The 26,265-nt window shown below is 57.3% G+C and overlaps 1 protein-coding gene across 3 annotated transcripts in view; it reads left to right on the top strand.

Annotated features, from left to right (window-relative positions):
- The first annotated feature begins 13,711 nt into the window (after nucleotides 1-13,711).
- FOXP4 (forkhead box P4) overlaps nucleotides 13,712-26,265 on the top strand; it is a 63,457-nt gene continuing 50,903 nt past the window's right edge. For 2 of the 3 annotated variants that reach the window (XM_040616751.1, XM_040616749.1), the window contains exon 1: nucleotides 13,712-13,798. The gene's annotated coding sequence lies outside the window, so the exon portion shown is untranslated. Of the gene's footprint in view, nucleotides 13,799-14,761; nucleotides 14,949-26,265 lie in introns of those variants that run through there. The other variant, XM_040616750.1, reaches the window with a different exon arrangement.

The following is a 26,265-nucleotide window of genomic DNA, read 5'->3' as shown; positions in this document are numbered from 1 at the left end:
AGTTCCCAGCTGATGGACATCTTCTCCAGGGGCTGCAGACCCCTTCCAGATGCCATCTAGGTGGTCTCCAGGATAGCATCTGCAGCGGTGTTCAACAGGAGGCAAGAGGATTTGGGGTCATCATCTCCTGGCTGATGTGACCTGCAGCAGGAGGTGACGCAGGTGAGGAGGTGGCACGTCCCACGTTGGCCAGGACAAGCCACCTGGGGCTGCAGGAGCTGCTGGGGGAAGCATCTGCATCTCCTTTGCAGAGCACAAGCCCCCTCTGCGCCAAGAGAGGTGTAACAAGGCATGTCGAAACCACCAGCGCTGCGCAGCAAAGGTTCAGTTTACAGAGGCAAAGGGGTTTTAATATGAAATAACCCCAATTAACCTGCAACCAATTCCCAGCCCTTATTTTTTTATGCTTGCGGGGAGAGAGGAGCAGGACCTGGAAGCCTGAGGAGTGGGTTTGGGCTGCTTGTGGAAGGCTGTAAAAATAGCTGGGGCAGGAAGGGGGTTGGGGGGACCAGTGGGGTCCGTCTTCCCCCCATCTCCAGCTCAAGCCCCACAATGAGAGCTCGCTGTGACCTGAACTGAGAAAATACTGATTTTTACTCAGTTAAATTACTTTAAAAAAGGACAACTCCATCAATATGACGTGTGTTCAGACACTCAGCGTACAGTTCAGGCATGGAGCTGGGGTATTTTTTCTGGGACTGTGGTGGCTCCATTCTGGGTCACTTTTCAGCGTTTGGGTGAATTTGAGCACAGTTTTGACAACAATCTGGCTGGTGGGACCTCACCTCCGAGACCTGGAGGATGCTGGTGCAGCCGGTGACGTGCCAGCCTCCCCCCAAACCAGCTGCTGCCGTGTATCACTAGAGCACACGCAGCAACCAGCGAAGCAAAGTGCCGTGCAAACGCCTGTGTCACGCAATTGCACGTGTGTGCGTGTGCAGGGCTGGGGGAGCAGAGGATGATTCTCTCCCTTTCAGGCACGCCGGGATTATTACACACAAAACCTCTGCAGAAATGGTTTTCGTACGTTTTCAAAAGTAATCGGCTGTATGAGGAGGTGTGTTTGCTAAATTTAATTGCGGTAATTCAAACACAGCGAAGGGCTTTGGGATTCTGGTTGTAGAGATTAGGTATCATAGCTAACATCGTGTACACGCCGCGATTACACACTCCGTAACAGGACCTGGACCCCGCCGAAGGCAGGCGGAGCGATGGGTCAGTGGGTCTTGTTTCAGGAGGTCTGTGTGAGGGAGATATGATACTGGGTGCGATTTCAGGATGAAGGGGCACATTCAGCGCCGGCACAGCTCCCCCAAAGCCCAGGGCGGTGCATCGGGCAGGGACGTTGGGAATCGGCACCACTCGGGCTCTTACACCCACCCAACCACTGCTGCATCTGCACCCGGGTACCTGGTTTGGCTTCTGGGATGTACACCACAATTAATTGCCTGTTTCCTTGGTGTTGGGATTGGGCTCTGGAGAGAGCCCAAGTGCGGGATGGGGATGAGCCGAGCTCCCCGGCACACCCCGTTTGGCCTGGGCTAGGTGTGCACCTCCCCGAACGTTGGTGACCTCATGCCGCAGACATGGATGAGGTCACTTGGATAATTGCTCTCCCGAAACGATGTATCTTGCGGGAAGAGGATGTTATGAAGCCGGAGAACTTGCTAGGGCAAAAAAATACACTGCACGCCCCTGGCCAAGAGTGCTCCGAGGGGAAACTCATCGGCAGAGCATGCCAAGACCTCCGAACAACAGGCTGCCGGCTCCGGGGGCATGGCAGGAGAAGAGACACCGGCAGCCGAGATGCAGCGCTGGGGGAAGCCAGGGGGATAATTGCAGGAGGAAGATGTGGGGTACCTGGCGGGGAGGGAGAGGGGTCCTGCAGGGACCTGCCCTCCCCAGGGCACACGCGGCGGGCGGGCAGAGCGGGGTGCACGCACCGAGCTCTCCCCATCACCAGCCCCGGCTGCGCAGGGCGCTGCAAGAGCTTTTCCTCGGGGAAGGAGCTGTGCTCATCAGAGATCTCCTTTGCCTGCCAGGCCGCCTCCTTCCCCTCACCAGCTCCTTCTCCCCCAGTTAAAACTTCGCTTCTGCCACTCTGGAACGTATCGGTGCGGGTGCCCGGGGTGCTTGGCTCTGCCGCTGCGTGTTCGCTGCCTGGAGGAAACCTCTGCAACACATCGTGCCTCAGTTTCCCCAGCTGCAAACCAGCAGGAGCGATGCTCTGTCACCCTTGCAAAGCGCTCAGAGCGCCTCGCTTGCAAAAATGTCCCAGTTATCGCTCACCTAGCCCTCCTTTCCTTTGCCAGGGAAAACTCCAAAGGTTTTATCCTCCCGTACAAAGTTGTTGCAGCCTGCGAGACACGCAGGCTCAGCTCTTCTCGCAGACCTGGCTCAGGGTGGTGTTCCTTCGCCAGCCTGTTTTCAGCTGTTTCTTCTCCCTGTAGCCCCGTGACAGGTATTTGAAAAGAAGCTGAGAATAGTCCTATCAAACCTTCACAGTTATTGGGACAAGCCAGACTTTAAGGAGACTGAATATGAGTGAGTTTCACAGGCAAACAAACAGAATTACTTTTGTCACTGCACAAGCAAAAAAAAAAAAAAAAAAAAAAAAAAAAGTTGGGAAAAAAATAGCCGCTCTATGGAAAAAATCAACTCTTTCCTGAATAAAGCAGAAAAAAATGCTGCTGTATTGAGCTGTGACATATGGTTACACAAATAGAAACCACAGAGGGGAAAATCATGTTTTCTCTTTCATTATTTATCACTCTCTAACTGTCTCCAGCTGGGTGAGTAAACAGCCTCATTGGGCTGTAATGAGAACAGCCTGCTGCCACTGTGCTCCGGGCTGCCGGAGCCCGCTGGTGCACAGCGCGCGTGCGAGCGTGCGAGCCGGCGTGTGACACGCCAGGCCTCGCCTGCTGCTCACCCCGCCGCCCCTCGTGGCATCGCCACCCGCGCTGCGGTCCAGCGGGATGCAGGCACGTGGCGCCGGCACCCGCAGCATCCTCCCTTCGGCAAGCGCTAACTAGGTGCAGGCTCCGAGTTCAATTAAGCAGGCTGCTCCCGGTTATTGTTCAGGGGAATTATGTGCCCAATTTCCCCCCTGAGCCACCTTGCAAATTGACTCCTAAGTGTCCCGTGAAATGGCTGCATAATTTGCACACTGGAGGAGCTGCAGCAAGAGCGGGGCTGAGAGCTGGGTGCTTTGCTTCCTTCTCCACCTCCATCGTTTTTAGCCGGTTTTATCGCTTGCTTTCGCCCTCCCTGCGTCTCTCACAGGGTTTAACCGCAGGGCCCGTGGGTTCTGCGGCTCGCAGCATGCATCTGCCCTCCTGTCCCGTCTTGAACGGCTCCAAAAAGTGAAGATTTGCAGCTCTCCCCTCCCTGGGGACCACACCCGAGGCCACGGTCCTTTCCCACACCCAGAGCCCTGGTCCCTCCCCGGGAGCCCCAGGGAGGAGCGTGTGTAGATGCACGGCAGCTGGCCCCCGCCTGCCCAGTTTTCCCATTTGCTTTACTGGGGGGGATCAGACTTTAAGATTCAGATCCCCCCTGATTAGGGCAGGCTTTGGATTAGGTTCTGAATTAGGTCAGGGTATGGGATGTTTCAGCCTCCCAGTTGCTTTTGTCTTTCCACCCTGCATCTTTCCCGGGGTCTTTCCATCCTGCATCTTTCCCGGGGCAAGGTGGAACTGGAGGCTCCCTGGCCAACGCGCAGCTCGTGCATGTGAACCAAAGGGCACGTTACACACGTGAGACGGGCACAACCACCACGGCCCAGCTTCGAGCAGCCCCCGTCCCTCCCCGGTCCTTGCACCCAGGACCCTGGGGAAGGTGCAGTCACCGCAGGCACTGCGTAGCACGGCGGCACCGCGTCCATCTGAGCCTTCCAGGGGAGAAAGGTCTTAGCTAAGAGCCAGAAAGTCCTTGAGCATCGGCAGCGGTGACAAGTGATTTCCCATGAAGATTAACCCATTTCTCAAGTCGAGAACGGCAGCCGTCCCCTCTGCGCCGAGCGGCGTTTTGAGCGGTGCCGAGTCCTTCCAACAAATGAAAAACTATTAGTAAACGGAAGCATTTTTAATGAAAACTGACCCAATTTTGAATGGCACTTCTCCTCCCACCTCAGGAATAGTCTGTGCCAGAGTTTGAGTGAAATTAGGTCATTGTTGAACAAAGGTCATGAAAGAACATGAAAAGCTTTTCAATGGGAAACCCCAGTTTTTATGGCTTTTTGTGGAAATCCCCTCCCCAATAAAGCTGTAAACAAAGTGACAAAAAATTGCATGGAGCAAATCATCCCTGTATTTATCCATTATGCCCAACTGGGTGCAGTTAGAAAATCCAGTTTGAACCAACTGCAGATTTCACCCTTTCTGAACTTGCAGTGATTTTTGGGAAGGAAAAAAAAAAAGAACCTGGGGAGAACCTGACTTTTTTTCCTGCTAAAACTTTGCATACTTCAAACCTGGCCATTGCAGCCTTCCTGCAGGACTGGGATTTGGGTGTATGTCCCAAGGGAGCTCAGGGAGGGGGGAGAGCAGGGAGGGCTTGGGCTGCGCCTCTGATTCAGCCCTGCACATGCTCCCATCCCATTGACTTAGCACTTAAACAGCCGCCTCGCTGAATCAAAGCCCTCTTACAGTAAATACTCACTTAGCTTTCACAATCGCCATCGGATGATCTAATCCCTGCCCCTTTCCCTGGGAAAGGATTGCAGAAGCAGCTCCTTTCTGCAGAAAACCAGTGCAGATGAGTGCCCGATTCGGAATCCTTGGGAAACTTGCACAAATAAGTAAATAGATGTGAAAGTTTGGGGTCAGGCTCGCCCAGGAAAGTTTTCCAGAGCGCAAAGGATAGCTGAAGGGGTCTCCTGTGGGATTATGGCCCTGCGATGCCCGCTCAGGCACAGATGCATCCGATTTTCAGGTGTGTGTGAACGGAGCAGCCACCTGGGAAACTCAGGTCTTTGGATTTTGGAATGAGCTGGGGGAGCAGGAGGCCTGATCCTGCGGCCAAGGCAGCTCCGATTCATGGTGGGACTTGATTTGTAAAGGCTTCCGCGCCTGTGTGCGTACACACACACATCTGCAAATGCAAAACTCGGTGCGTATTTTCCCCTTGCTCTTTAACAGAAGTTTGGCCTCGATGGCACCTGGTTTGGGTGGTTGCTCAAGGTGCTGGTGGCTTCTTCCCGGTCTGGTCTTGCAGGAGCAGCTCCCTCCTGCCACTGCTGTCCTGTGCGTGGTGAATTCAGTGCCCTGCTGCCATCCCGTCCCCACCCGTGGCACCTCTGCAGGGGCTGGGGACCCGGCCCCAGGGCACGGCGAGCACCAGCACGGGCTGCACGAGGGCTCGTGGCACGTGTCCCTGTTGTCCCCAAGCTCACGGGAGCTGCTCTGTGGCCCCAGCCAGGATCCTGGGCTGGCGTTGGACCTGGGGATGCTGCAGTATTGTTAGAGTGAGGCGGCGGCGGAGCCCTTGGTGTGGGAAGCAGTGCCAGAAGCCGAACTCCAGCCCCAAACAAAGCGCTTTTGTGCTCCCGCCGGAGGGCGAGAGGGGATGGCTTCCTGCTGCCCGGCTTTTGGGGGCTGTTTCCCTCGTCTTCGGTGTCCTGTCCTGCTGCTGGAGCATTAAATAGGCCAGATCCTGACCTCCAGAGCCTTCCCCTAACCCCACATTTCGATGCGAGTGCATTGCAACCCCAGGACCGGCTGCTTTGCCATCTTCCCCTCTCCTCCTCTTCCTCCCAGCCACGTTGTTAGCATCCTCCCCGTGTAAATTTTAATGAATTGTCATCAGACCAAAGTAATCACCAGTCAGCAAAACTTAATTTTACGAAAAGACAAAAAGAGGCTTCGCTCTAATTGATGGAAAATTGGTCGTTTCTTGTCAGGTTATTGTTCATTTCCCGTCCGCTAATGACTCCTCTCCTGCCAGCCATGCCTGGCCCAGGAGCCTGGTGAGCATCACGGCTGCCCCACGCAGCAGCTCCGGCGGCTCTTGCCCTAAACAGAGCTCTTACAAAACCTGAAATAAAGAGGAATATTTTCATTAATAAACTTTGAAAGGGCAACGCAATGGAAACTTGAAAAAGGCACGAGGAAGATGAGCTGATGTCCTGCCCGGCAGCCCCAGGGGAAGCAGCAGGAGCGATGGGAAGCACTCAGCTGTTTTCATCAGGGCACACAAGCAAGCAAACAGTGCCGATAAAGAGAGAGACGAATATATTTTTGGATGCCTTTCTGTTTGAGTCACCCAAGATGAGAGCCAGGTAAACGAGGCTGGAGCACCGGTGCAAATCCAGCAGAGCTTTGCTGAATTCCTGGACCCACACATCAGAACTGGGTTTTAATGAACCAGGTGCTGTCCCTTTATCCGTGGTGATGGGGGATTCTTGGGATGGGGAAAAAAAGGTGGATAACTTTCTTTCCCTTCAAATATTGGCAGCCCAAAGGAAACCAGACCTGCCTCACACCATCCCAACCACTGTTACTTACGGATCATATTGCAGTAGTGCCCAGGGACCCTGGTCTGGTCCCATCTTGTTCGGAATGGTCTAAACACACCCGTGGACTCCATGGAGTCGCATCCCGGGCGTGAAGCAGCCCCCGGCCTCCCCGCACCGCTCCATGAGCTTGGTCTACACAGGCTATTACGGTAATTTGATAAGCCAGTTCTTCGTGATATGAATCTTCGCCTTCGTTAAAGGGAGGAAAAAAAAAAACCATTGCATTTTGATGGCTCACAGGGACAGTTCATTAAGCAATCAACTCTTTTAATGAAATATTTCTTTGTTAAAATATTCATTGATCTGCCGCGGTTTTGCATGGAGAAAGGGAAGGACCGTGTCCCAAATGCTTTTCTGTTGAGTCTTCCCAAGCACGCACTTAAAACAGCGGGTTGTGCCCCAGCATCACAAACACGGTAATTCACACATCAGCCCTTGGCAGGCACCCTTCAGGGAGCCCCTGGGCTGGAGCAAGGATCCAGGGCTTTCCAGAAATGTTGTTTTTTTTCCCACCTCTATCAGGCTGTTATGCCTAAGGATGGCTGAGGATTTACACACCCGTTCTGGGTCTTCCTGGGAGGAGGCAACGGAGGGATGTCTTGGGCATCAGCTTGGGCAGAGCAGCTGGTGCCGCGTAGCCGGGCACCGAGTGGGGACGTGGTGACAGAGAGGGGGCAAAGCTGGGCCAAGTGTGAACAGAAATGGGAGCGGGCAGAGCGGTGGCGATGGGCAGAGTGGGAACAGGGGGGTCCCAAAGTGAGGGACTGGTTCTCCTGGTGGGGTACGAGGGGACACAGGACCCCTTTGCACCCACGGGGCAGCGCAGCAAAGGCCATTTTATATCCCGCAGGGATGCTACGGCCCCGGTGTAAGAGCAAGGAAGAGGGAGCTCGGAGAGCCAGGGTAGAGAGCATTGGCAGAAGAAGAAAGAGAGGAGGGAAAAAAATATCAAAGAGTAAGAAATGAACAACTGCAGACAAAGCGCCGAATCTGGCCTCCCCCCTCCTTTCTCAAACCTTACACCATGAGTAATCCCCGCCGCTCGGCACCGTGACGGCTCAGACAAGTAGTCACCACGTGCGGGTAAGCATCTCCCCGAAGGAAACAATGCAGACAAACACGGTGAGTGGTGCATGCAGACGTCCTGCTCTGGATGAGTAATGTTATTTGAAAAGCAGATAAATAAAAAAAAAAAAAAAAGAGAGAGAAGAGAGGAAAGCGGGGGGAAAAAAACCCAACCAAAAAACCCTCGGTGTGTGCTGGTGGGGAGAGGGAAGCCAAGTGTCCTGTGTCCCTGTGGCTCAGTTTGCTCGTGGCATGGCACAGCATGGCACGGCGTGGCACGGCAGCTCCCGAGCAGGGGGTACGGCTCCGTGGGGGTGCCACGGACCCTGCAGCAGGGGGATCTGCGGCCCCTCCGCTCACGGGCTCCTTCCTCTCGGGCGCTGAGACTTTGCAGGCACGAGGGGAAAGGGGTCACTGCCTGGAGCCCCCCACACCACGTCCCCTCCGCTGCGTGTGGGAGCAGCACACGCAGGCGCTGGTGGTTTTGCCTCTCCGCTGTCTCTCCTTTAACCAGCCGCTTCAGCTCACTAAAGCCCCCTGAGCCCGCTCTCTCTGACCTTCCTCTCTCTGTGCAAGTAGGGGAAACTGAGGCACGGCACAACTGCAAGCCAGAGGGGCTTCAAAGCCCCTGCCTGGGCTCTCTGGCTGTGCTTGGGTTGCTGCACCCCGTTTCCCTTCACGCCCCTGCTCTGCAGACAGCTCTGCAGACAGGTGTCGGGATCCCCCGTCCCAGGGGGCTGCTCTCCCGGGAAACTTCGAGGGGTTTTCTGGCCAAGGGTGATGGGGGACACGCTGGCAGAGCAGGGGGGAGCGATGCCAGAGCCCGGACAGACAGCAGCCTGTCGCTTTAAAAGGGAGCCAGGAGCCTCTCATCACTTACAGTAACTCGGTGCATCATTTCTTTGCCTTACGCAAGAGGCGAGTGGGGTCCAAGAGCTCAGCGTGGCCACGGCCCTGCCAGCACGTCCGGGCAAAGCCGGATTCCTCCGGGTGCTCAGCAGCCGGCGAGCATGGGCTGAGCAAGGCATGTGGCCACGCCAGCACCCTCCCTCGGGGGCTCTGGGGGTCTCCTTGGGACCCCCAGCTCTGCCTGCTGCGGATGCAGCAGCTGGAGCTGTGGGCTTGCCCTGGGGACTGATCCTGCACCCTTCACCGTGGGTCTGTGCATCCTGCCGTGATGCTGAGATGAACCCCGAGGTGGTTCATACCCGGACCCCGGGGGAGGTGAGGGTGCAGGGGCTGAGCTCAGGGTGCTGCCTGGCACCGCGGTGTCACAGGGTGCTGCAAGAACTGCATGAAAGTGGCTGGTGGAATTTGGGTGGAAAAACAGCTTTTTTGCTCATCTATTGAAATTTCCACCCTGGAAGGGATGGGAATTTGGGGCTTAGCTGTGTCAATGCACAGCTCCCTCTTCAAAACACTACTCTGGAAGGGAAAAAGTAACTTTCTTCCCTCATTATCCCTATTTTCCCATTCCCAATTGTCTTCTTTTTCTTCATCCCATATGTTTTTTTCTTTATTTTGCCTTGGAAGAGGGAGGGAGAGAACCCGAGACAAGGCAGGAAGCAGAGGAGGGTTCAGGGGACTTGTTCGCATCATCAAATACAGATTTTTTTATATAAGCATCTTTTAAAAAGTCAGGTTTTCCTTTCAAAGTTACCCTTCCCATAGAACAAAAATTAGAAAACAAATGAGATGTTCTGCACCACCCATTTGGCAGAAATGGCCAACCCATAACCTGTGGCAAGTGGCTTTGGATTTCGGCTTGGAGAGGACTCTCCTGGAAGGATGAGGGTGCTGCCTGGTTCAGAGCTGCTTTGTCTTGAGTAGGACTTAGGACAAACCTAAACTGACCTTTTCCACAGAAGATTTCAGCTTTCTGTCAACCTTACAGCAAGCTGAGAAACACTTCCATCCCAGGCAAGCTCAGGAGCGAGAACCTTCGGTTGAAATTTTTCACTTTTCAAAGGTTTTCAGCATTCTGGTTGGAAGAGCAGACGCTTTCTGAAGGAGAAAAAAACCCCAAACAACTTCTCCAGGAAAAGCGATTTCCCACAGGTAAGAGTTTGGGGATCGATCGCAGAAGCATAGGAGTGAGGGTGAGCTTGGAAGAGGTGGAACGTGGGATGTTCCTGAGAGCCGCCACTTGCCCCACACCAACTCCTGGTCCTACAGCCGCGTGTCTCGGTGCTTTCTAACCAGACATGATGCAAAACGTTTAACCTAAGAGCTATAAATCCTGCTGCCCCATCCCCTCCTGAAGGTGCTTTGCCTGTTGCAGAACAAAAGGAAGTTTTTCCCTTTTTTTTCACTCTCTCTCTCTCTCTTTGGGGAGTTCAGCACTGTATCACAATCTCCCATGGTCTCTCCTGTCGTCACCTTCCCAGGAACCTCCCGGCCGCCTTTGCAGCATCCCCGCTGTCCCTGCAGCCATCGGCTGTGGCGGAGGCAAGGTGGTCCCTTGGGGACCGAATCCCACCGAGCAAGGTGCCATACAAAACCCTGGCTGAAGCCTGGTCAAGCCACATCTCCTCACCCAGATTCCTGCTCACTCCTAGTTTTGTTTTTTTTCCTGGCTGACACAGATGAACAAAGAGGGATCTTTGGGCCACGCTCAATTCACAAACTCCCCTTGGTGGAAGGCTGCCCGTGTCTTTTTGTGCAAATCCTTCCCGCTCAGATGCTATTTGATGTCTTCAAAGGGGCTATTCTTATGTTGAGAAAAGAGGGCAAGCGCAGGTTTGACGAGGCTCGTCACTCAAAGCTATTTTTCACTCGGAAAAGTGCCAGTTTGGGATTAAAAAAAAAAAAATATTCTGTTTTTCATAGGCTGATATTTGGGTGAATAACTCATAAAGACAGAACACTGGGTATTAGGGTGTAAACTTGGGGAGGGGAAGGAGAAAACAGCTTTTTTGTGTATCTGGGAGGGAAATAAAACTCCTTGAACCCACAAAAAAAATGCCTGAAGAGAATTGTCTCGGCCGAGCCAGGGGCAGGCCGCAACTTGCGGTGTCTCCGTTTTGCTGCTGTGGGTCAAGGCTACATCCCAGAATGATGGTGGGGCAGGAGAGGGCAGCGAATTTCTGCGGGGGGCTGCCCCTCTGCTTGTGGGGAGCAAAGACATCGCCCTGGGCTCGAGCTGCCAGCAGCACCCCGTGGGTTTGTGATGTGCCAGGAGGGATCTGGTCCAAGCTTGGGGGGGAGCGAAGCTGCCCCTCTTGCCCTGTGGTACCCAGCCCTGAAACGGGTCCGGGTGTCCCATACTGCTCCAGCTGGACCGCGGAAAGGATGGAGAAGTGTTGAGTGTCTCCCCCCACTTTCTATGATTCTTTAAAATGTCCCTTTTGAGCAAATTAATAGCAAAATCAAGGGGAAAATGCCCCAACAAGGGTGCTGCGGGGTCCCGGGAGGTGACAGGCCAGTTCCCGCAGGACGTCCCGTGGGTGATGCTGAGGGATGCAGAGCCCGGCCACCACGGCCGTGGGTCCGAGGAGCTGCCCGGGAGCACGGAGGGGGCTGGCTGGAGGTTTTTTCATGTTCTTTTCATTGCAAGGGAGGGGGGAAAGCTGTCCCTCCCCGCCAGAAAACGCACTGGCAGGAAGCAGAGCCCCCACCTTGTACGCAGCACCAGTGCAAAGCACTTCCGAGAAACGGGTCCTGGGGGGCCTCTTCCAAGAAAGTTGGGCTCCTGCCACCGGGACCTGATTCTGCAGAAGTGGGTGTGCAGCAAACGCTCCTCTGGAGCCTGGGAGCTGCCTGAAAACCAGCTGAGCCCTCCGGAAAATCCCAGGCCTCCAAACAGCTCATCCTGCTCATCCTGCTCGTCCTCTGAGGGATGATCTTCAGGGGGGCAAAACTGATGCTGGGGCCACCAGAGCTTGTAGCCTGGGAGGGGGGGAAACCAGCTTTTCCACCCCACAGAAATTCCCAGCTACAGGCTTTCAATTCAAGTACAGATTATTTTTTTTTTAACAACAGCTTTCCTGTAAAATATTAAATTATAGGGGGAAAAAAATCCAGGTGGGTTGAAATACCTTTCATTCCAATTTCACCTTTTAAAACTATTTTATCTGTCCATAAAATGGAAATTTCAAAAAAAGCTACTTTTGAAGTAAAAAAAGAAGAACATAGAGTGGTCCCACGTTGGTGCTGTTGAAATATACCGGCTTTGACATGTCGCGGAAAACTTTGTTTCACTCCTTCTCTGCGAGATTTGGACCATCCACCCCCAACCCACATGGATGGCTGCGGGTGGGGGGAATGGCACCCCCCAACCTGCTGCTCCGAGCCAGCCTCAGCGGCAAGGCCAGGGCCCCGAGCCCCCCTCCACAGCTGGCTGCATTCCCCCGACCTGCTTGGTGGTGGCCCCAGTGCCCGTTTGTGTGCAGCACCTGGGTGATGGTTTGGGTCCAGCACCCAGGAGATGCTTTGGGTCCAGCACCTGGGTGATGGTTTGGGTCCAGCACCCAGCGCCTGGGTGATGGTTTGGGTCCAGCACCCAGTGCCTGGGCAATGGTTTGGGTCCAGCACCCAGGAGATGCTTTGTGTCCAGCACCCAGGTGGTGGTTTGGGTCCAGCACCCAGGAGATGCTTTGGGTCCAACACTCAGGTGATGGTTTCAGTCCAGCACCCAGTGCCTGGGTGATGGTTTGGGTCCAGCACCCGAGCAATCGTTTAGATCTGGCACCCAGGAGATGGTTTGGATGCAGCACCTGGCTAATGGTTTGGGTCCAGCACCCAGAAGATGGTTTGGGTCCAGCACCCAGGAGATGGTTTCAGTCCAGCACCCAGTGCCTGAGCGATGGTTTGGGTCCAGCACCCGAGCAATCGTTTAGATCTGGCACCCAGGAGATGGTTTGGGTGCAGCACCTGGCTAATGCTTTGGGTCCAGCACCCAGGAGATGCTTTGGGTGCAGCACCTGGGTGATGCTTTGGGTCCAGCACCTGGGTGATGGTTTGGGTCCAGCACCCAGTGCCTGGGTGATGGTTTGGGTCCAGCACCCAGGAGATGCTTTGGGTCCAGCACCTGGGTGATGGTTTGGGTCCAGCACCCAGTGCCTGGGTGATGGTTTGGGTCCAGCACCCAGGAGATGCTTTGGGTCCAGCACCCAGGTGGTGGTTTCGGTCCTGCACCCAGTGCCTGAGCGATGGTTTGGGTCCAGCACCCGAGCGATCGTTTAGATCTGGCACCCAGGAGATGGTTTGGGTGCAGCACCTGGCTAATGGTTTGGGTCCAGCACCCAGGAGATGCTTTGGGTCCAGCACCCAGGTGGTGGTTTCGGTCCTGCACCCAGTGCCTGGGTGATTGTTTGGGTCCAGCACCCGAGCAATCGTTTAGATCTGGCACCCAGGAGATGGTTTGGGTGCAGCGCCTGGCTAATGGTTTGGGTCCAGCATCCTCACGGAGGTTTGGAGCCTCCATCCAGAAGGTGTTTGGGTCCAGCACCTGGGTGATGGTTTGGGTCCAGCACCCTGGCACGGACTCTGCTCCCCTGGGGGCTCTGGGGACCGGATCTGTGCTGGTGGGACGGGATGTTGGGGTGTGACAGAGCCGGGCTGGGGGCTGTGGGGGTCACAAGCTCAGCCCCTCACTGTTCCAGCTGTAATTTGGGGTCAGCGCCTGTGTCCCCGTTCACGCTGTGGGTCGAGGTGTGCCCCCCCCGGCACCGCCCAGCTCCCCGCTGCCCCCTGCCTCAGTTTCCCCGCCGCAACCCAGCCCTGGGGCATCGCCGCGCTCGGAGGCGGGGGGACCAAAAGCAGCAGAAACCAATTAGCGCAGGCGTTAATGAGGAAAAACGCGGAGGGGCAGAGACTGGGGCACGTCGCACTGGGGTGGGGGCATCTCCCCCCTCCTCAAAAGCGCGAGCGGGGGGGGCACGCGCACCCACCCACCCTCCGCCGGTTGGGGGAGGAGGGAGAAAGCGGGGGGGTGGGGGGGTGGTGCGGGCGGGGAAAGCGGCTGCACCTGCTTTAGAGGAACTATGGTAGGGCGGCCCCCGCGCTGCCGCCGCGCCGCCGCCGCGCCGAGCCGGACCTGAGCGCGGCGCGCACGGCCCCGGCCCGGCCCCGGGCTGCCCGCGCTGCACGGCCCGGCGCGCCCAGAGCCGCAGCGGGGCAGGGGCGGCGGCGCCGGTGCCCGCAGCCCCCCGCCATGCCGCGCCGCTCCTAGTGCTCGCAGCCCCGCCGCGGCCGCCCCGTCGAAGTTTGGGGAAGGTGCGGGGGCTGGGGGGGGTGGAGTGGGTTGGTGGGCGGGCTGCGGGGGGGTGGGGGGTGTTGGGGGGGGGCGCCCCCCCTCCCCTCGCCTCGCCGCGGACCCCGGCGCTCGGCGCGACCAGGTGGGTGAGAGCGGAGCGCGGCCGGGGGGGTCCGTGCCCCGCGGGTGGCCCCACGGGGGTGCGCGGTGCCCCCGCCCCGCCGCGCCTGGTGGTGGCGGGGGGGGTGTCGTGTCGGGGTGGGGGGGGTGTCCCCCAGGTCCCCGCCAGCAGGTGTGGGGCGGGGGGAGCCGCCCTGCGTGTCCCCCCCCCCTCCTGCGGAGCGCGGCGGCGCCGTCCCCCCGCGCTCGGAAGTTTGTTGCCGGACAAAGGGAGCGGGGCCGGGGGCTGGGGGAGGCGGGGGGGGGGGGGGCGGAGGGTCCCGTTGTTTTGGGGAGGGGGGGGGGGGGGTCCTCGCTGCGCCCCCGGGGCAGCCCCGCCGGCGGCGGGCGCGGGGGTCTCAGCCGCCCCCCCGAGGCGTTTCGGCGGCCGGTGGAGGGAAGGGGGGAGGGGGGGCAGCCCCCTCGGGGGAAGGGGGCGGGGGGGTCGAGCACCGGGAAACTTGCGCTGCCGCCGGGAGAGCCGCGCTGCCGGGGCCGGAGCTGCCGCTGCTGCGGCGCCTGGGGGTCCCGCACCCCCGGGGGGGCTTCGCGCCGGGCGGCTTTGAGCCGGGGGTAGGGGGGGGGGACCCGGCCGCCCCTGCCCCGCCGGCCGCCCCAGGGGCTCGCTTTGTCGTTCCATCCCATTTCCCCCCTCATCCTCCTTTTCTCTCCCGTTTGCTTTTAATCCCGGCTGCTTGAGAGGCTTGGGTGGGTTTCCGCCCCCCCCCCTTTTTTTTTTCTCCCCATCCCCCGTCCCGTTGCATTTTAACTCAGTCCCCCCCAGCCCTCCCCCCCCCGTGGATTTGCCTCCCTGGGGGGGGGATCAGCCAGCCCCAAGTTTTGCAATTCCTGGGAGCAGCCGCCGTTCCCGTCAACCTGCCGCCAGCCCGGCCACCGCTCCGGGAATCCGCCGCCTCCCACATCCCAACCCGGCCGGCGAGGTGAGGGGCGAGGAGGACAAATGCCTGGCTTCGGATGGAGCTGGAGAATATTCCCGAGCAATTCCCGCAGGTTTGGACTCCGGCGAAGGGGGGGGGGGGGGGGGTTGAGGGCACCGGCTGCGCGGTGCAGCGCTGCCCCGCGTTTCACCCGTGCTTGTGTTCCACCCGGTTGCAAAGTTTGAGGAGCTTCGGTGTGGCTTTGTCGGAACAGGGAGCGAGGGTGGGGGTGGTTTTTCCAAGGATTTAGGGGGGTCTTTATAACTGGACACGATGCCGGCTGCCTGCGGGAGGTCCCGGCGAGCTGGCTGGGACCCCGCCGGGCAGCGGCTACTCGTGCTGTCGGCGCTGAGCATGTGCTTGGAAAGAGTTGGGATGATGGACTTGGCTTCTGGAAATTCAGAAATTCCCGGGCACGCACGGTTTGGCGAGGCTGGCGGCGGGTCGCCTGGAGCAGCCTCTTTCATCCCATTCCCACCCTGGTGTCCGCCTTCGTTGCGAGATGCTCTCCCAACCCTGGCAAAGTTCAGATCCTTCTATTCTTCCCTGATCCATCTCTCCCGGCTGTGGGATAAACAAACGCGCCTCTGTCTCTTCTCCCCTCTCCCCCTCTCTCCCGCTAAAAAAGAAAAGGCACTTCAGAAAGTGCTGCCTGAGCAGCAGATTTGTTCGGAATATTTCTTTTGGTGGTAGGAAATCTGTTTTGAGTTGGCAGGCGCGTTTCGAAGGTGTGTATAGGAGAGAACAAGTGGAGTGTAATTGGTTTTTCTTTTTCCATTTGGGAGTGATTTTTTTTTTTCTTTTCCTTTCCCCTTTTGAAAAAAAAAAAATATAAGCGGAGGGTTGTCTCTCTCCCTCTTTCCCCTCCTGTGCACTTTTTAATACAAATGAAAAATGTGCGTAGGAGAAAGCAGGAATAATTCACAGGCATCTGCAAACTCCACTTTGCTCGGAGTAGTGGTTGGGAAGCGCCCGCTTTGAAAACTTGCGCAGGGATTTTATTTTTTTTTTTTTTTTTTTTTTGCTGCTCTTAATATAGTCCTAGAGGAATTTGTGTCTGAATTCCTCCCCGGGATCGCTCGTCGGCTTCGGGCAGCTCTTCCATCGCCATCGGTCTGGCTGGGAGACCGCGATTCCCAGGGATTTGCCTTTTACCACACTCAGAACCAACTTAGCGTCGGATTAAGACCTCACTTTTCCGCAAGCATTGTAAAGCTGTGGGGCATACAATAAAAATGTTATTAGTTTCTGTATGAAAAGGTTGGGTTGTTTTTAACCCAAACCAGAAGTAGGATTTACTTTTACAAATTTCTTCTTGTGTGTTAAAAATTTACACGAGAAATATGTTATGCTGGAGGAACAGGCATTTGATGTTAAATCAAGCCAACATGTGTCTCGCGCAGGCGGTGTGACCCTGGTCCTTGTGTGTTCGCAGAGACGTGTTGTGTTCCCTTTCGTGCCTCCCGGTATTCGCAATTAAATGTAGCGAAGTCTCAGGCTCTTGTGAAATCTAACTCTTAATTTATTACGATCTATTTTTTTGGTTGTAATTTCCACCCCACCTTCAAGTCCATTAAAAAAAAAAAAAAAATCCAACGAGACCCCAGGAGTGGGTGGATGGAGAAAACAGATCTGAGAGAATTACCCCCTTCCCCCCTTTTTTCTTTTTTTCTTTCTTTTTTCCCCCCACTCCAGGTCACTGAAATCAAACTGGGAAGGGGGGATATGTGAGGGAGAAGGGACGGAATGTCTTGTGCTGAGCTGGGGAGCTTTTGTCAGGGCTGCGGAGCCCTCGGTGGCTCCGGCTCCTGCTTTTCTTCTGCCCTTTGTGGTGCTGGGGCTGGGGTCGAGGCGGGGAAGAGCCTTCCCCAGCCCTTCTGCTTCAAAATAATGGTCGGGACCTACTGGTTTGAGATGCTCCCTATTTTTTTATTATTTTTTTAGTTTGTATGTATTAGTTGTTGTGGGCGTTTTGTTGTGGGTTTCCTCCCCCCACCTATCCTGCCCCAGCTCCTTGTGCTGGGGTGTTTGGCGTGGGGATGGGGATACCCGGGTCGAGCATCGCTCCAGTGATAAAAGCCAAAGCGTGCCCAGAAACTGGCTGGTGCGAAGCTGGGACTCGTCAGGGGGAGTGGGGGGGGGGGTGGTGTATGTGAGAGAAGGGGATGAGCACGGACCCCCCCCTCCTCAACCTGCGTTGCCCGGAGGGGTCAGGGGGAGCGGTAGGTGCCCCCCGAAGGAGGTGGTGATGGAGAAAGCGAGGGGAGGGCTGGGACTGTGCTGGAGGGGGGGAGCAGGAGGCTGAGCAAACAGAGCGAAATGAAATAAAACAGATTAAAGTTGCTGCTGGGGGGAGGCGGGGAGGGGGCTGATACTTTGGAAAAGAAAAATAATGTAAAAAATTGTAAACGCCGTGTCCAGCCCTAGTCACCTCTCTGGTAGACGGGTGACTGTAGGTTTTCCGTCCTCCTTTGAGAAGGGAAGAGCAGGGTGGGTTGAAAAAAAAAAAATAAAATAAATCTGTGCAATGTATAAAATCAAGTGACACTAAAATATCTACTCCGGGCCCTCGCCCTTTCTCTCCTAATAACCCGGCAGGAATGCGAGTGCACTCAGTTGTGAAGTTGCTGCCCGGAGAGCCCGGGAGCTTTTCTTCTCCGCCGCTGGAGAGGGGGATGCTTTGAGTCTGCTGATGTTTGTGTCTCGCTGTGGGGCTGGGGGGAAAGGGGGGTGGCAAAGCTCTGGCTTTCAGGGGGGTTTCTTCTTTTATTTTATTTTTCTTTCCCCCCCCCCTCTTTCCTCTTTTCTTGTTGGTCTGGAAGGGGGGAGCGAGGCCGGAGGAGCAGAGGTGCAACGCTGGGTTCGCCTTTGTAGCGACAAGGTGGGGGGTGAGCTGTGCCCCCGGCCGGGAACGGGGCTCATTCTTCCAACGGGAGGAAGGCGGGAGAGCCCGCAGCCCCCCGGCTTTTCTTTTGCTCGTTTAAAAGTAATACGCGTTTGTGGCTCTTCGCGTGGCGTTCGGGAATTTGGAGGAATTCTCTTTATTTATGGAAGGGAGAACTGGGGTGGTTTTCGCCCTTCGTCCCCCTTGCCCACGGTGGTTTCGAAGCGTGGGAGACACCCACCCCCCCCTGCCCCAGGTTGTGGCTGGCGGGTTTGTGCGGGTCTGGTGGGGATGCTCCCCACTGCTCACACCCCAGCATCTCCCCGGCTGTGTGGGGGGCTCCCACCTCCTCCCTGGGGGCCATCCTGGCTTTATCCTCCGCTCAGCACCGGGGGCTCCCGGAATGACCCTGCCGCTGCCTCGGCGTCACCTGCCACTTCTGGAAGTGGAAACTTGAAATTTCCTGTCCCGTCCTCTTTGATTTCCAGCTCCTTCCTCCAGCGCGGCCGCAGGAGTTACGGGGGGCTGGGGGATACTGCCCCGGCGGGGTCGTGCCGTGGGCATCCTCCCCACGGAGGGTCAAGCGCTGTGTTAGCAGGAGAGGGAAGGGAAAAGGGGGGGAAATAAATCCACAAATGCGCCTGAAGCTTGGAAACCCATACGTTTGCCTCCGAAGGTGTAAAAATCCTCAGTGTGCCACTTCGGGAGCCCCCCGCTGCACCTGAGAGAGACGAGGGGGTAGCTGCACACTTGGCAATAAAACGGGGGGGGCTGTGCCGTCAGGTTTGCGGTGAGTTGCCCTGTGGCTTGTGACCCTGTCGGGCTGGTCCCTGCTGGCCCCTCCAAGCAGCCGCGGGGGCTTCGGCCACTTACAGCTCCCTCCTCGGCCAGCTGATGGGCGAGCGGTGTGGGGAAGGGCTCGCACCCATTTTATCATCTTACAAAACCTTCCCCCTCCCCCTGCTCGCGGTGCTGCACCTTTTAAAGTCAAATATAACTTGTAGATCAAGATGGGGCCGGGTGCAGCTTGAAAAACTTCCTAATTTTTTTCTTTTTCCCCTGCTGCAAGTGTGTAAAATACAGTGAAGACACCGCTCGAGGGTTGTGTTTGTGCTGGGGTTTGGGATTTTTTTTCCAATTTTTCCTAATATAAACCCCTTTTGGCAATCGCAGAGGCGAGCCCCTGTGATAAAACATGTTGCTGGTAATCAGACTGCCCGTGACAAAAAGGTGTTTGCGAGTGGAACGGCATCAGGGAAAGGGAAGAATTAAGAGGCAGAAGCGGCGGCGGAGGAGAGCTGCTCCCTTCGGAGGTCGGCAGCGCGATGCTGCGGAGGAAAAGGCAACCCGTCCGTCCGCCACGTTATTATTTTATAAAGATCCTGCTGGAGGAGAGATTAGATCTGGGGACGGAGCTGGAGGGAAGTCATTAAGGGATTACGATGCCTTGCGCCGGCAGCGCAGACGTGGGCTTGGGGCTGGCAGTAACGGTACCTGGATACTTGGGCAAGTGAGCCCGGCGCGCGCGAAGCACTTGGCGCAGGGAGTCGGGATCCTCTCTTCTGGGTTTTTTTTTTTGGTTTGTTTTTTTTTAAAATTTTTTTTTTTTTATTAGGGAGAGAAAAAAAAGCCTGTGTTTGCAATCCACTCTCGGGTAAAGTGAGGTGGTATTGCTGCCCGGCGCTCGTGCCCTGGCAAGTTGGCGAAAAGTCTGTGGCGTGTTCCGGCGGAAACCTCCTCCTGCGTGCCGGGTCCGGATTAGCAGCACAAACATGCCGGTTTTTTAGCAAAATAGGGAGTGGTGGGTGGCTGTGGGAGGAAATTTCACCTGGTCCCGACTCTGCTGGCGGCTCCTGGGTGTGTTTATCGGAAGGAAAAGGCTGAAACTTTTCTTTGGAAGATTACTTGCAAAACCGTGGAAAGGTGCAAAAAAAAAAAAAAAAATTTCTTTTTAGGGTGCTAGAGGGGGAAGGAAATCCCACGGGTGGTTTGGAAGCTGTTTATTGTGCCTCATTGGCAAACCTTCTCCACGTGACCGGCTTCGGCTGGGTGCTGGCACTGGGCAGCCAGAGCTGGGAAAGCTGGGAAGCACTGGGCTGGGCCGTGAGGCTGACTGGGAGCAGGGGAGCCACAGCCCCCCAGGGAGGAGGAGGAGGAGGAGGAAGGTCTCCATGTGATGGGTATGTGCTCCGCGTGCGTTGTGCGGGCTGTTGGGCAGCTCCCAGCCTCCGGGAGATGCCGTCCCCCGGAGTGGTTTTGCTGGGGAACCGATGCCCCTGTTTGAACGAACGGGGGGGCTGCGGCTGGGATCAGCCGGGATGAGCCGCTTGGCTGGAGCGGGTGGTGTTGAAACGACCGATTTCAACACACCTTTGCCAGGTCACTGGCGGAGCTGGGGTTTATCTGGTGGGATTTAACTGTGCTGAGGGCTAATAAAGGCATAAAACATCACCGGTGCCGTTGGGGGCAGCGAGCGCCTCGGATGTGCTTGGGCAGGGCTAGCCGAGCATCACCCCACGGGCTCGCCTGGGGGGGCCAGGAGCTGCCGAAGCTCTGACCCCAAACCCTCCAGCTGTTCGCTGCTGCCTCAGAGTCCGGCTTTATTCCGCAACCTGTAGGTTCTTAGGTGAGTGATTTTTCTTTTTGCCTGCTTACTGTGAATCTGCAAGCAGGGGACTGTCGTGTATTTGCTCGCCTGCGGGGAGATTGGGACGGGGACCACCTACGAGAAGCTGTCATGGGCTTGGTGAGAGATGCCTTCAGCCTTGGGAGAGAGGGGCAGCGGAGGGAGGCTCGAGGTAGGTTGCTTAATGCAAAATAGAAGGCCAGAACTTGTGCTTGGGAGCGAAGGACGCGCTGGGATCCCATCTACCCAGGAGCATCTCCTTTTGGTGGCCCCTCCGCTTTAGTTTGCTGTCTCTAAGTGGTCCAGTGTGGCCCGTTCGTGGGACTGCACTTGCCCGGTGACCCTCTGCCAGCGTTCCTTGGCCCAGGGGCCGGCTCGCTGGTGTGCTGGAGCCTGCGGTGGGCTCACGGCTCGGCTGCGAGGCACCCGTCGTGTGCCGGGATCACGCCGCATCCCTGGGGTTGCCCCTGTGGGATGGGGTTTCCGTCATGGGCAGTCCTGCTTTGGCCGTGTTGTCCTGGGTGCCGCTGGGAGGATGCTCCTGGCTGCGGGACTGTCCCCAAATCCTGTGGGGACGTGGGGCTTCGGGGGCACCTCAGCTCACAGCTTCACCCCCGGCTCCCACGGGAAGGAGGTGCATGGCTGGGGGTGGCCAGGGACATCTTGCCACCTCCCGGGGTGGGGGGGGGAAGGTGCCCCACTGCTGCGTTGGCAAAAGCCTTTGAGGCTCGGGATGGTCACGAGAGTGTTGAAGGAGCCACCCTCTGGGCTGAGGGGACAACTTCTGGCAAGAAATACCTGGCAGGGATGAAGTTTCTTGTTCAGCATCGGGAGTTTTTGCCTGAACTGGACCAGATTTTGGGGCAGGAGTGGTGGGCAGAGACCTTGTACTGGGGAGGGAAAAACCTTCTGCTGGGACCTAGGGCTTCCCACGTGGTGGTGTGTCCCCTCTGGGTGCCACTTATCAGGCTGTGCCCTGGCAGCTGCTTTGCCAGGGAGCTGTGTGGCACCGGGGGCAAGGGCTGCGCTGGCTGCTGGAGAAGCGCCCCCCCAAACCTCACTGCTCTTAAGCACAGTGTGGAAGCAGCGTGGAAATCTCAGTGCCTTGAACAAAACCAAAACAGCCTTTAATAACTTGCGAATTTTTTTATTTTTTTGGACATCTCCTGTTTCTCCCAGGGGCGCTCCATGCAGCCGGCGAGGGGCTAGTGCTGCTGAGCATCCCGTGGCCCCGCATCCCTGCCCCGGCTCCAAGCTGGGAGAGAGGCAGGAGGAGGTGGTGAGATGTGTTGTGCCACCGAGAGGGATTCCCGGTGGGTGGCCGTCACCCAGCGGGCTGGGTCCTTCCTCCGGAGTCCAAAGTCCCCCAGCCCATCCCTCCTGGATGCAGCTGACGGCAGGAGGGAAATTCCCCGAAGTGCAGGGTAATTCGGATCTGGAATATAAATACGGCATCGTCAGGCCTATGAAAAAATGGAAGAGAAAATAAAGGTGCAGGGGGAGCGTGTCCCATAACTTTTGTGGCAGGAAATGTGGATTTGGAAAATGTGGATTTGGAAAATGTGCTGTGCCAGGCGTAGCTGCAAAAAATGCCGATTTTGCTGAGGTGGGTTTGGGGGGGGGGGGGGGGCGAGTCTGTGCTTTTCTAAAGTGCCGTCTCCAGCTTTGTTGTTCCCAAAGTTATTTGCTCTTTCTGCCTCTGCTCCCCCACCTGCTTTCCCTGCGGTGAAGTCTCTTCCCTGACCAGAGCGGTGACACTTTCATCCCGCATTTCTGCGGCCGGATCGCGGTGGGATGTGGTTTGGTTTATGGGCATGGGGAGGGTCTCCCCCTCCCCATCTCCTGCTGGTGCCGCTGTGCCCAGCGCTCGGCTTCGGCTCTGCTGGGAGCAGGGTTCGGGGGGCCGGGCTGCAACTGCTCTGCCTGGCACAGATGTTCGCTGCTTATAAATTTAAAACCTCAAAATCAACATGATTTCTGATTTGGAAAACAAAAGGGGCGTATGTCCCCTGCTGTGCAGGTACATGTGGGGCCAGGAGGAGGAGGAGGAAGGTGCTGCTGTGCATCCCGTCGCTCCCAATTTGTCTCAGGCTCTCAGCGCCCGCGGTCCTGAGTGCTCGTGCCTTGCTCCTGCCCCCGCAGCGGGTCCCATTCCCGTCCCTCTGACCCCCCCAGCGCTGGGGTGGGTTTGTAGGGTGCAGAGGGGGGTCTGGGTCTGACAGCAGAGCCCTCGCTGCCCCGTGCGGGTGCAGGTGGAGGAGAGGAGCGGGCAGGCTGTGCGTGGGGCCACATCCTGCACCCGTGCAGCCCTGGCTGGGTTCAGCGCTTTCCTGGCTGCAAGTGGATGGGGGTAAAAACGCCAAAAGTCGCTGTGCCCCGTGCCATCAAGGAGGGAGCTGGGCTCCACATCACCTCCTGGGAAAAGGGCAGGGGAAGGTGGTTGCTTCCCGCACGCCGGCGGGTCCCTTACGTGCACTGGGTGCAGGGCCCACCAGGGCAGGGACGTGGGGGTTGCAGAGCCTGGGACATCACTGTTGGGTACAGGGTGCGCGAGCAGGTGCCACCCCCCGGCTGCTCTTTGGGGGCTCGTCCAGCCTGTGGAGGCATCTGCACAGGCTCGGGGAAAATCTCCCCAGATTTGGGGTTTGTTGTGCATGTTGGGGAGGGGGATGCCCGGTCAATGCACTCCCAAGAGAAACAAGTAAAGGAAAACATCCTAAAATTATGCCAGTGGGGGTGAGGAGCCCCAGGAAGGGATTTCTGGCCAAGCTCCACGCTCATGGGGTGACAGCGGGTCCTCTTCATCCCTCGTTTGCCGAAGCAACAGGTGGAAGGTCTGTGCTGCACTTCGGGTCTGGGTTTCCCAGCTCCTCCGCTCACCCAGGCAGCGTCTGCGGTGCTGTGGGACCAGCCCGGCCCTTTTAATGGGACAGATCCTGGGAATGGATCCTGGGGCTGGGCTCTGCCTGCCCTGAAGGCGCTCAGGACCCTCCGGGTGCAGCGGGCAGGTTGGGATCGGCACGGCTCCATTCGGGTTATTCATCCTTCTCACTTGGAACCGGGATTTTATTTATACCGAGCGTGGTAGAGCCGCCTCTTAGGGGCCGCTCTGAAATCCCTTGAAGCCTTTCCCTGGATGCTGGTGGGCTCGAGCCCAGGATAAATGCCCTTTTCCTTGGGAAGTGGAGCCACATCTCCAAATCTTGCTCTGTCAGGGCTGTTGGAGCAGCCCCATCCACAGATGGAACACCGGGTTATCCCGTACCACGCAGGGATCGCACCGGTGCCGACACCGGCATCGCTGGCAAAAGCAGTGCCGGAGCAATTTTCCCCCAGGTTGCAGAGCTGGTGGGTTTAAAATACTCCCTGATGAGGCCAGTCCATTTAGAGATACAACGAGGGGAGGTTTAAACAGGTGAGGGAGCTCGTTTGGGGGTTGGTGCTGGCTCTGGGGGAGGTCGGTGCCATCTGGTCACTTGTGTCCCCACCGTACCGGCGCAGCGATGCTGCAGTGGGGACCACCTGAATTTGCAGCCGTAGATTTGGGTTGCTGCAGGAGGAGCTGGCGGCCGTGCCCGGCTGTCTGGGAGAGGGACAGACCCCTCAGGGGGGATGAGCATCTCTGTCATCACAGGATCGGTCCTTTCTGACCGTAGCAGAGGTGTCTGCTGGTCCTCACTGTTGCAGATACAAACGCTCCAGGAACTGCCCTGGGAGCGAGCAGGGGGTCACTGGATTTTGCCAGGGGGGGTTAGAATAATTGATGTTTTAAAATTCCTGGCAGTGGGCAGGAGCCGTGGTCTGTGCTGGGGCTGGCTGGGGGCGTGGGACCAGGGTGGCCGGCACAGGGAGGTGGGTCGTGTCCCTCAGGGAGCTGGTGACCGAGACTTGTGTCCACTTCGTGTCCTGCCTGATGCTTTGTGCTGGTGTCGCGGTGATTTTTGGTCTGGGGAGGAAGGGGGACATCCCCTGGGGTGGTGCCCTGCCTGGGGCGGCTGGTGACAGACCCGGTGGCACCGTGCCCTACAGCTGGTGATGATGGAGCGCTTGCTTCCCACCCAGGGGCATGTGCTTTGGGGACAGGGCTTGGCTGTGACCCTGTCTCAGCAGGAGATGCAGAAAGATGTTGTGACCCGATTGCGGAGGAGCGGTGCCGGCGGGGAGCCCGGAGCCACGGTGCTGCTGCTGTGGGGCTCATGCCAAAGCCGCCTCTGCATGCACCCAGCTCGAGGTGGGCACCCTCGCCTGCGACCCCCTGCAAGAGCCCACGCATGCCCGCAGCTACGTGGTGCCCTGGGCTGGGGTTTTCTCGGTCTCCCATTAAAACAAGGAGTTTGTGATGCCCGAGCTGCTGCTGGGGTGCCTTGTTGTGGTTCTCAGCAGCCGGTGGCGAGTCCTCCCCAGGCAGGGAGGGCACATCAGGAGCCAGCCAGGCACTGGCCACCTTGAGCCCCGTTCTCTGCCCCAGCACCCATGGGTGCTCACGGGGCCCCTGGAATTTGGCAGCTGAGAGCTGCGGGCCCGGGCGAGGTGCAGGGTGTCACAGCTTGCAATTGGTGAATCATAAACTAATATTTTAAAGAATGAGGATTATTTTTAGGAAGGGTGGAGGGAGGAAAAAAACTCTTATTTTTTTTTAAGTGTGCTTTGTAGTAAGGATGTATCTAACACCTCGTTAATGGTAATAATCCCCCGGATTTGCACGGTGCTTCTGTCCTGTGCCAGTGGCTTCCATGGCCATATCTGGCCCGGAGCATCAGTGGCCACCGGCGTGCTGCCCTTGGGTGTCATCTCATCCCAAAGCTGGGCTTATTCAGGGATCTGGCTGTTCTCGGGAGGGAAGCATCACCCACTGCCTGGGACGAGCAGGGATTCGGGAGGTGCCGATCACCTCAATTCACTTTGTCCTTCCAGAGCTCTGTCCCAATCCGTAAAGCAGGGATGCGCTGCCCAGATTTGGGAAGATGCTGTGTGTCCCAGTCTGGCAAGGGCTGAGCTCGGGATGCACAGGGCGTGAGAGCCTGGATGGATTGGCATCGCCTGGGAATGCTGTGGGTGACACCGAAGTGGTGCTGTGGGACCAGATCGCCTTCCTGTGTCACCGGCCTGGCAGCAGTCCAGAGGGATGCTGAAGCTGTGGAGGTGTGCCGGCATCCCTCCGGGAACAGAGGGGAGAAACTCTGGATGCATTCGCGGCCGTGGGTGCGCTGGGCAAAGCGTCACCCTCCTGGATTCCCCAGTGAAGGGTGCTGGAGCGGGGATGCTCACCCAGGGAAGAGGACGTGGCAGCTGAACGTGGCTTATCCAGGTGACACAGAGAAGGAGCACGGGGAACCCTGGCGATCTTTTGGCTTCAGCACAGGGTCTGCATGGGGAAACGCTTCCCCCGGCCGGCGGGATGCTCCATGCCTTTCCGCTCAGCCTTGCTCTCTTCCTCAGCACCCAAAACATGAAATGCACCTTCCCGATCCCTTCCGTGGGTGGTGTGGCCTCGCGGCCACCCATCACCGTTCCCGGTGTGAGACCCTGGGACAGCCCAGCCTCTGCTGAGCACGCCGCATCCCAGCTTTTCAGAAAGCACTGGAGAAATCGCTCGTGTTCTTCCAGTCGCTGCTCTGAGCAGAGGTGTCAGGGCTGTCGGCAGCCGTGTCGCTCGCCGTGGCTGCCGTTTGCTCCGGGATGGTGCTGAGGCTGCCGTGGGGGGTGCTGGGCGCCCGGGCAGACCAGAAGTTGAGGCCGTGCAAGATGGAGCCGAGCTGTGCAGAAATAAAATCAGGAAGGTTTTTTTTTGAAATTGCTGAGACCGGCTCTGGCAGTGGCTGCGAGACTGAGCCGGCCTCGGGTGATGCTTGCCTCTGATTTGGACGCAAAAAAAATGGA

Source organism: Falco naumanni, chromosome 17, assembly GCF_017639655.2.
Source record: "Falco naumanni isolate bFalNau1 chromosome 17, bFalNau1.pat, whole genome shotgun sequence".
Classification (NCBI taxonomy): Eukaryota; Metazoa; Chordata; class Aves; order Falconiformes; family Falconidae; genus Falco; species Falco naumanni.
Note: the sequence above shows the minus strand (reverse complement) of the source record. Positions and strands in the feature narration are given on the sequence as shown.